The sequence below is a fragment of the Sinocyclocheilus anshuiensis genome, unplaced genomic scaffold (genome assembly GCF_001515605.1).
Source record: "Sinocyclocheilus anshuiensis isolate Anshui unplaced genomic scaffold, SAMN03320099.WGS_v1.1 scaffold493, whole genome shotgun sequence".
NCBI classification, from domain to species: Eukaryota; Metazoa; Chordata; class Actinopteri; order Cypriniformes; family Cyprinidae; genus Sinocyclocheilus; species Sinocyclocheilus anshuiensis.
Genome location: NW_015537963.1, coordinates 98690 through 108692, shown reverse-complemented (window position 1 = coordinate 108692; position 10003 = coordinate 98690). Strand labels below are relative to the sequence as shown.

General features: G+C 37.4%; 1 protein-coding gene across 3 annotated transcripts in view; it reads right to left on the bottom strand.

The window, feature by feature from the left end:
• Positions 1-10003, bottom strand: part of LOC107667719 (paired box protein Pax-2a-like) — a 36544-nt gene that overhangs the window by 15470 nt on the left and 11071 nt on the right. The gene's annotated exons all lie outside the window — the stretch shown is intronic.

Here is a 10003-nt window from a genome sequence, read left to right as displayed (position 1 = left end):
AATCACAGCACACACTGGCCCAGCTAACCAATCACAGCACACACTGGCCCAGCTAACCAATCACAACACACACTAGCCCAGCTAACCAATCACAGCAGATTTCGTATTTCAGAAGGCGGGTCTTCATTTGATACAGGAACTATTCGAGCCGTTCATGCCAGACTGGGGAGAGAGGTGTCGTAATTATGTAAAATATGTGAAAAATAATGTGTTTTTCGAACAACCAAGTATGAGAGCCTGTCTCTAATACACCCCCAAAACAAAATCAAGACAGCATAATAGGAGCCCTTTAAAATGCATGTCAACAGGGAAGGTCTTCTGGTGGGAAATGCGCAACTTACATTTTTGTTGAAGCACTTTCTTTGCTTCTGTACAAAAATGTATGTTTTTTGACCTGTAAACTTGTTTAAGTGGTCTACACTTCTAGCCAGATGAACAATCTCAATAGCAGTTATCTTTGGTCATGGGAGTTTCATTAAAACAACATTGTCTTGCATGTATCATGCAAAAGTTACAAGGTTTTTTGGGATTCGATGGCTGTAACAGGAGTTGGATATTGAAGGTTTACACAGACAAGGTTAATAAGTGATTTTATTACACTAGTCTAACAATGTTTTGAAGCTATGCTTTCAAAATTGCCTACTAAATGCAATTTTTACTTATTTTTATAGACTGAAGGCCAAATTTATTTGATATGGTATTGTCGTACGTCTTAATTAAATTCATTTAAAGTTGCATTTAACCAGGAATATTCCTGTAATGTACATAAACATTTATTTTTCTAGATTATTAATATGTAGACAGTATTTCTAGATTATTAATCTCTTCAGTTTAAACTCAGGCATCACTTATTATTATTATTAAAGCTGTTTGTGTAGTGATATCGGATTTAGCCTATATTCATTTGTTATGAATAATCTGAATTTATGGGTTTTGTCCATCAAGTAAATCAAATGGGATTAATTACCTTTAATTTATGAAGTATTTAATTTAATGGATTATCTAATAATAGGCATTTACATATGCTATTTAGCATTTATAGCATTGTAATTGAATTGCCAGGAAATAAATAACTGTATCAGGACTCTTTCCATGCCACAAGTCTAATAATAGAGTAAATTAAATACTTAATGTTATGTATATGTTAATGTTATCTAAAATATTTGGTCATATCACATATCCTAATTATAGGCCTATATTAGCTTTATGTATTTACATGTGCACAATGCATTGCATGCTCATCTCTCTTGTTTTCTCCAGGCGTGTGCAACACTGATTTGATTCTCCAAAACCTCTTTACTCTGAACCTGACACACACACACACTTGAAGAAAACCTCTGCTGTTATTGTTCAATCTCTTTACCGGTTAAACAACGCTCCACAAACAGCACTTTCTCTTGGTTTTCCTCTGACCTGATTACCCTTGTGCTGAGTAAAAGACTGCCTCACACCTTCCTCTCTCTGTGTCTCTCTCTCTTCTCCTTTTCACCCTGACAAAACGCTTTAGAGCTCCTTTAAATATCTTCTCATCCCGCCTTCTCTGGAAAGTCACGTCTCCCTTACAAATCTGTCACTCTACATTTGCAGCGTATTATGTTCTCTGTGCGGCCCACAGGTGCTGTGATGTATGACATGCTCTGCCTCTATTGATTGACCCAAGAGCGAAAGAGAGAGAGAAAGATGACCTACGAAAAAGAAAAACTCCTATTCTTCAGGCATTAAGCAAAATGATGTAAACACATTATCAAATAAATCAAATAAATGCTGTTTTTTTTCTTTTAATCAAAGAATCCTGGAAAACAAAAATATATCTCGGCTTCCACAAAAATATTAAGCAGCTTATCGGTTTTGAATATTGATAATAATCAGAAATGTTTCTTGAGCAGCAAATCAGCATATTAGAATGATTTCTGAAGATCATGTGACACTGAAGACTGGAGTAATGATGCTGAAAATTTATATATATATATATATATATATATATATATATATATTTCTTTTTTTCTTTTTTTTGTCAGAACTATTATCTACTTTTATATAAAAAATGATAAAAAATATTAATTACAAGTTCTTAAAAAAAAAGAAAAGTTTGATCATTTTAGATAATTTCTGTAATTTTAATGCAGTCCAATGAGTCTGTTTTTCAAAGAAAAACAGAAGGTTGCAACCAAACGAGTGATTATCACTGAACATTAAAAAAAAAAAATCCTTGCTACATTAACTTTTTTTTGTTTTGTTTTGTTTTATGTCCCATTTTATTCCAGTACTCAAGAATCAGTGAGAAGAGCGACAAGGGGATAGAAAGAGAAATAGAGCAGGCTGGCTAGATCATGTGACACTGAAGACTGGAGTAATGATGCTGAAAATTCAGCTGCATATCACAGGAATAAATTACAGTTTACTTTGTATTCACATGATCGCACATTTTTCACTGCCGCTGAATTCAATTGATCAATCATGTCTGTCTGATGGCACCATTTCAGCTGGTTATTACCACTGCGCTTGTCACGGTGACCTTTTCTTTCTGCACAGCGCGCTCTTCCACACACACACACACACACACACACACACACACACACACTGGACACTGCTCTTTCTGTGCGTGTGTGTGCGTGTGTGTCTACACAAGTAGATTTTTACATTTTCTGAAGCTTGCAAAACTAGGGTGTTCTGGGTGGTTGTTAACCTGTTTCTCGAGTATTTATTGGGCAGTGCACTGCTATACGATTGATTGGGTGAGCTAGGCAGTTGTTAGGGTGTTGCTAGGGTGTTCTAAATAGTTGCTAAGGCATTGTTATACCATTTCTAGGGTGTTCTAGGTGGTTGTTAAACTGTTGCTATATGATTGCTAAAGGATATTTAGTGGCCAATGCATTGCTATGACTAATTGAGTGAGTTGCTATGCTGTTGCTAGGGTGTTCTGAATAGTTACTAGGGTATTATGCCAATTCTATGGTATTCTAGGTGGTTGTTAAGTTGTTGCTATGTGATTACTAGGGTATTTAGTGGGCAATGCATTGCTATACGATTGATTGTGTGAGTTGGGGGTTGTTATGCTGTTGCTAGGGTGATCTAAATGGTTGTTAGGACATTATGTTGTTTCTATGGTGTTCTAGGTGGTTGTTAGCCTGTTTCTGTGTGATTTCTGGGATATTTAGTGGGCAATGCATTGCTATATGATTGATTGGGTGAGCTAGGCAGTTGTTAGGGTGTTGCTAGGGTGCTCTAAATAGTTGCTAGGGCATTGTTATGCCATTTCTAGGGTGTTCTAGGTGCTTGTTAAGCTCTAAGCATAGCATAGAACCTCTATGCTATGTGATTACTTGGGTAGTTAGTGGGCGATGCATTGCTATATGATTAATTAGGTGAGCTAGTTGGTTGTTAGGGTGTTGCTATGCTGTTACTAGTGTGCTCTTTGTAGTTGTCATAGTATTGCATTTTGTTTCTATGTTGCTCTCAGTGTTTTCCAAGGTACTTGATAACAGTGGCGGCTCGTGGGTTTTAAAATAGAGGAGGCAACTTGAAGCAAACATCCATCCCTTCTTAAAAGTCTGTGTTAAAAGAGAGCTGCCTGTTGTGCCATTTAATTAAGCCCCGACTGCTGTAGCCTATATCCAGCTAAGGCTGTTTTCCCTAAATTTGTATGTATACTGTTTGAATTATCAGCGCAGCGGGAGACGTTCAAACTAATATCACGTAATTTACGTCTCTTTGATGATTGGTTAATATCAGAAGGAGGCTAGCCTCCCCTGCAAGGTTTCTTTTCTCAACACTCCTCAGCGCTGAAAGTGAACACTCGATGCTGATTGGCTAATTTTTTTTACCAACGGAGGCACGAGAGCTCACCTCTCCCCCGGCCTCCCCCTCCCCTTCTCTATCAGCTAGCGGTCGTAATTACATCAGCAGATTTGGCACATTCGCGATAGAAAAGCGGCGCTTTCACGTTATGGTATTACAGCTGTGAAATTACAAACAAAAAATACTCATTCTGAGACATTAACTGAAATTAATTGTGAATTTTATTAACATTAAATCGTCTTCCTCCCATTTTCACCTCAAAATTATGGGGAAGCTGTGCCTCCCCTGCCTCCCCCGACGAACCGCCACTGCTTGATAAAAGTTTCTGCATTTTTTAGCCTGATATGCAGTTTGCATTTGCTCACTAGCCAAAACTGCATCCTCAAGTCTCTGAGCAATAGTAATAGTGATGCTTGACTTAGCCATGTGTTTTCCCCCCCTGTTAAAACTGCATGCTTCCGAGCAGGCTCTCTGTTTGGACAGCTCCCATGGGGGTCCTTGAGGTGGAGTGGGTATTTGCTGTATCGGGCGCAGGGGCAAATGAAGTCATTAATTAGGTGTCATTAGGGAGCCTGGGCCACAAAACTGATCAATACAACTGCATTTGTCATTCACACCAGTGACAACATCTTCCCACTCACTGGATGAGCAACACGCACATGTGCGCCCATTACTGCTCTGGCTTCCTCTGTTGTTCTGGCAGGAGCGATGAAAGTAACGCTTCAGCTGCTTAGAGAAAATTGACTACTGAATCCACATATGACTCCCACTGTGACCAGGAACCAACATCGTTATATTACAGCAAAATCTCTTAAAAAAAAAAAAATCTAAACAATATTACAAGGAATATTAGATGTAGCTATAGATATTGTTTATTATATTGCAACGCTCCGAGGAAAAAAAAGGTACAAAAGCTGTCATTGGGGAGTTACCCTTTTAAAAAGGCACTAATATGTACCATTTAGTTACAAATATGTACATTTAATGTACTAAAATGCACCCTTTAGGGGTAAATATAAGGTACACATGTGTACCTTTTGAAAGGATACTCTCCCAGTCACAGCTTTTGTACCTTTTAATCTGAGAGTGAAGCCTTCTGAAGTTATATTATGCTTTGTGAAAAGAATAAGAAACAAAAATTACTGGCTGGAAATCTTGCATTCTACAGCAGCTCTCGAATCTAATTTTTGTCCATGTATATTCAAGTTTGCATATGCAGAAGTGCAAATGAGATTCCGTATGACTTCAGAAAACTTTTTATTTAGTGTCCAACTACTTTTATGATACTTTAATGGAGCTCAGTCTCCATTATGTCAATGCTTTTGTGTCTAATACAGGTTTGCGACACCATGCAAAATGACATACTTTTTTTTTTTCATTAACATTTGCATTTTACTCTCTCTCTCACACTTTTGCCCTGTTTCTACTAGATTACCAAACTAAAGTGCACAGTGGATCAAGTCAGTCGACGGCTATCTATCGTCATAGAATGAGGCCGTGTTTTCTCTCATTACCAGTGTTATGTAATCAGATTACTTTTTTTTCAAGTAACTAATAAAGTAATGTATTACTTTTTAATTTGCAAGTTACGTTTTCAAACAAGTAATGCCATTTACTTTGTTTTCCCATTTATTGACATTAGATACTTTTTTAGGGAGTAATGCAATATTGTAATGCATTACTTTTAAAAGTAACTTTCCCCCACACTGCCCATTAGTGCTTATGTAATACCTTTCACCTGGAGCCTCAATGGCACCGGTTTTGAGGCGCTGGCGCACAGTTGCGACATGTGCTGCCCTGCAGCTGTGGTATTGATCTGCGACTGAGTGGAGCGGATTCCTTTTGATGTGAGTCAGTATTAAGACTGAGGTAATGAGGGAGCACGCTCTCTCAGAGCAGATAAGCAACTCCATAACGCCGCAGGATTCACACCCACAGGGCCTGACCCCATGGGAAAGAGAGAGAGAAACTGCTCCGCAGCTTCTCTTATGGGTCCACTTCAGGACCCAGATTTTATATGACTTTCCAAGTGGCAAAACAATACAGAACCTAAACTGTTTATTGCATAAAAGTAAATTAGGACGGGGCACCGATTTGAATACTACAGACTTAAAGTACATACTTCCCAAATGTTGAGTGTGTAGTAAAACTGTACAGAGGTATAAATACACTTTCATGTACCATTTGTACTTGCATCTAAGCATCTAGAGAAACTCATTACCTTAATTAAATGTTTCGTCCTTACTTTTAGCTGAAAAACCTGTAAAGGAACTAACTTTTCCACTTCTAGTGGTTTACTGCTGGCAAAACTAGCCTAAAAAAAGCATGTACCAATGCAAAAGTTAAGCATCCATGCATGTGTGACATGCTGTTTACAATGTACTATAACTGAGGCATGTTAATTGTAATCTTGCATACGATTTAGGATCCATAGTACATGTGAATTGCAGCCATCCTGTTATAATGAACATTTACATTTGTGCTTTTCTAGCTGTAAACATATTCAGTAAAGATAAATAGAAAAAACCTGATCTCTGAGGGAAAAATATCCTATGTAGAAAAAGAAAACACTAATATACACTTAAAAAATTGATTTAAACAATAATATTGTGAATTAAATTGTGGAAAACTGTAGTGCATGTTCCATGATCAAATTTACCATGACAATCATAGTTTAAATTAAAATATCAGTGTTTTTAATACTAGTTACTACAATAATGTTGAGGTAATTTGATTTTTAAAAGCTGAAGGAAAGCCTATATTAATATTTTATGAGTTTCTAGTAGTAACCGTAACTGTAATAATTAAATAATTAAATAATTAATAAATTAAATCATATTAATTCGAATCTCGCATACTATTTAGCATGGATAGAATGTGAATTGTAAGTCTCTTTTGCAATCAACATGCAGTAGGCAGATTTGCTGATTATAATGGTTAATGGGACTATTGTTGTTTTGTTACTTCACGTTTAGCATAAACTGTAGATATATCTAAAAAATAACAATATGCAGATAAATTATAAGCTTGCATTTCGAGAACCTCCCATATTGTGTTTTTTTGGTTCTTACTTTTATCTTTTAATAAACACCCTAGCCATAATGTTGTGACGAAAACCATTCCGAAGTGGAATTTTACAACTAAAGATTAAATGCATTTCCCAGCATATGACAATCAGTTTAATGGTAATGAAAATAAAAACACACATTCACAATCTGAGCTATAAAGCTGTGCAGCACCAGCTCGCTCTCTCGTCCGTGGTGTCTTGGGTTGGCCGGCGTAAAACTGCTCTCATCTTTTTAATGGTCTGCTCTTATGAGACAGCTGTAAAGGGGGCTGCTGGGATGTGTGGATGTTAGATGTTAATTTGTGCCGTAATAGCTTTTCTCGGCGGAATTGCAAATTCTCTTAAATGTCACTTGCAGCATCGCGGCTCAGACAGCCAGGGTCCGTGCGGATAGCAGAGCTGCCTCTCTCTCTCTCTCTCTCTCTCTCTCTCTCTCTCTCTGTATCGTGCTACTTTTAATTTGCAGTAATACAGTAGCGCTGTCAGATTAATGGCTGGTGTGACACCTGTGTCCCCGCGGCCTGCTCTCTCAGCTCCGCCGTGTACATAACGCGTGTCACAGCACATTATCTTTCTGGTCTCTGGTAATGGGCCCTGCGTCTGAGGCCGCTGCTGACTCCAAACCTACTGTAAGAACCGCGGGAGCTCTTGGCCTCTCCTGGCGTGCCGCCACAACAGGGACCCAAAAAACACTCCTTATACCACTAAGATCTGTTATATTGCATCTGACAGTGCTGCGTTTAAAAACTCGCTGTGGTTTTCAGTGCATCTTGTTTGTGTGGTGGTTTAAGACACTGTCCAAAGTAACGAGTGAAATCAAAATTGACTTTCTTAATGCACGTTTATGCATCTGTTTTCCTGATTAATTTGGGAAAATACATCACATTATTGAAGTAAAATGCACTGAAGAAAATTATTTTTCATTTAGAAAAAGATTATCGGGAGTACGTTTACTATTTCAGCCTTTCTACTTCAAACTTTAACATTTAATTCAGTATGTTGCTTGCCGTTTCTTTGTAATTATTTGTGAAATGCATGAGCAATTTCTGAATGAAAATGGTTTGACAATAAATCCTAAAAATTTACAGTATATGTTAGTTCCATAATGTGAAAACTAGGATAAATTCATCACATTATGATAGTAAAATGCACTGTAAATAAAACAAGGATTCATAGAGTATGTTTTCAGACTCTCTACTTTCAAATTTCACATTTAATTCAAGGAGTTATGTGGCATTTCTTTGTAATTTTTCAAAGTTGTAAATAAAAACAAAGAGTATTGGTGTATGTTTTACTATTTCAGTTTTTCTACTTCAGAATTTCACGTTTAATTCAGTGTTACTTCCCGTTTCTTTGTTATTATTTGTAGTATACTAGCAGTGTACTAGCAATTTCTGAGGGAAAATTACTGTATATTTTACTGAACATTTTACTTCCATAATGTGAAAACTAGGGGGAAAAATTCATGACATTATGAAAGTAAGTTACAAATAAAACATTTTTTGGAGTTTACTAGACAATACTATTTCAGATTTTTTTATTTCAAAATGCCATGTTTAATTCAATGAGTTACTTAATTCAAGATGAATTTCTTTGTAATTATTAATGAAATCTACTAGCAGTTTTTAAGTGAAAATTATTTCAAAGTAAATTTACTTTATTTTACTTCCATAATGTAATATGTAGGAAAATGTATTATAAATATCAAAATATTTTTTGTGATTTTATTGCAATCTGATACTGGCTGTTTCTTTGTAATTATTCACTCAAAATGTCATTCACTCATTTGTTTATAGTGCATTTTACTTATAAAGTGGCAAATTTTGTTTTAGTCAACAATGCATGTTGACTTTAAACATGCAGCATTATGGGACTTTACATTCTACATTTACTAGATTTTGCTGGATTCTGGATTCCAGGTGTCTGCAGTCTGTGCTGTGTGTGTGTGTGTGTACCTACTTAACCAAATTTGGGGACAAATTTGTACCCAGAAGTGAGCTAAACCTGACAAAATCTCCAAAAACCTCCCTTTGGGGACGTCCTCATTTGTAAAACTGGTATAAAAATAAAGTAAACAAAGTTTTTTTTTTAAATTGTAAAAATGCTGAAAGTTTCCTGTAAGGGGTAGGTTTAGGTGTAGTGTTGGTGTAGGGTGATAGAAAATACAGTTTGTACAGTATAAAAACCATTACGCCTATGGAATGTCCCCATTTAGATAGCAAGTAAACGTGTGTGTGTGTGTGTGTGTGTGGCTGCAGATTCGTCTGGCAAAGATAAAGTACACCTATTCTGGATTCCAGGTGTCTGCAGTCTTTGCTGTGTGTGTGTGTGTGTGTGTGTGCACTCATCACATGACCGTTTGTGAAGTTATACATAACATACTCCTGCCCTCCTCCTCTCCTCTCTCTCTCCTCCCCCTCTTCATCCCCAATGCTTAAATCAAGAAAATGGCCACGCATCAAGAGGATCATTTGGGCCCGAGAACAACCCTCAAAACAGTCAATCATCTGAAAGACGCGCACACAGACACAAGCAGATCTGAAGTCTCCCATCATTCCTGCCGCCGCTGATGTCACCGCTGCGCCCTTGCAGCGTCTGACAGCAAGAAAACCGATGAACCCAATGCAACACAAACGACTGCTAGCGCAACGCTCTAATCACAAGAATGACTCTTTCTGTGCGCAGCAAATCACGTGGTGCTGAATGCGGAACTCTATATGTAAATGGAAGTTGCATGGTTGGCACATGACATGCATGCTGCTATCTTTGCTTTGCTGTTAAAGGGGTCATATGATGCGATTTAAATCTTTCCTTTCTCTTTGGAGTGTTACAAGCTCTTGGTGCATGAAGAAGATCTGTAAAGTTGCAAAGACTAAAGTCTCAAATCCAAAGAGATATTCTTTATAAAAGTTAAGAGTCAACCACGCCTACCTAAAACGGCTCGTTCTAAGACACCCCCACATGTCTACGTCACGATGTGGGAAGATTTGCATAACGCCGCCCAAATGTTCATGCAACGAAAGAAGGCGTAACTTTTATTCTCGCTGTAGTATTGTTGTTGCCGCCGCCACCATGTCGTGAAGACGCTGTGTGCTTCGTTGTGAAAGCGAAACTACTTTGTTTGGTCTTCCAAAAGAG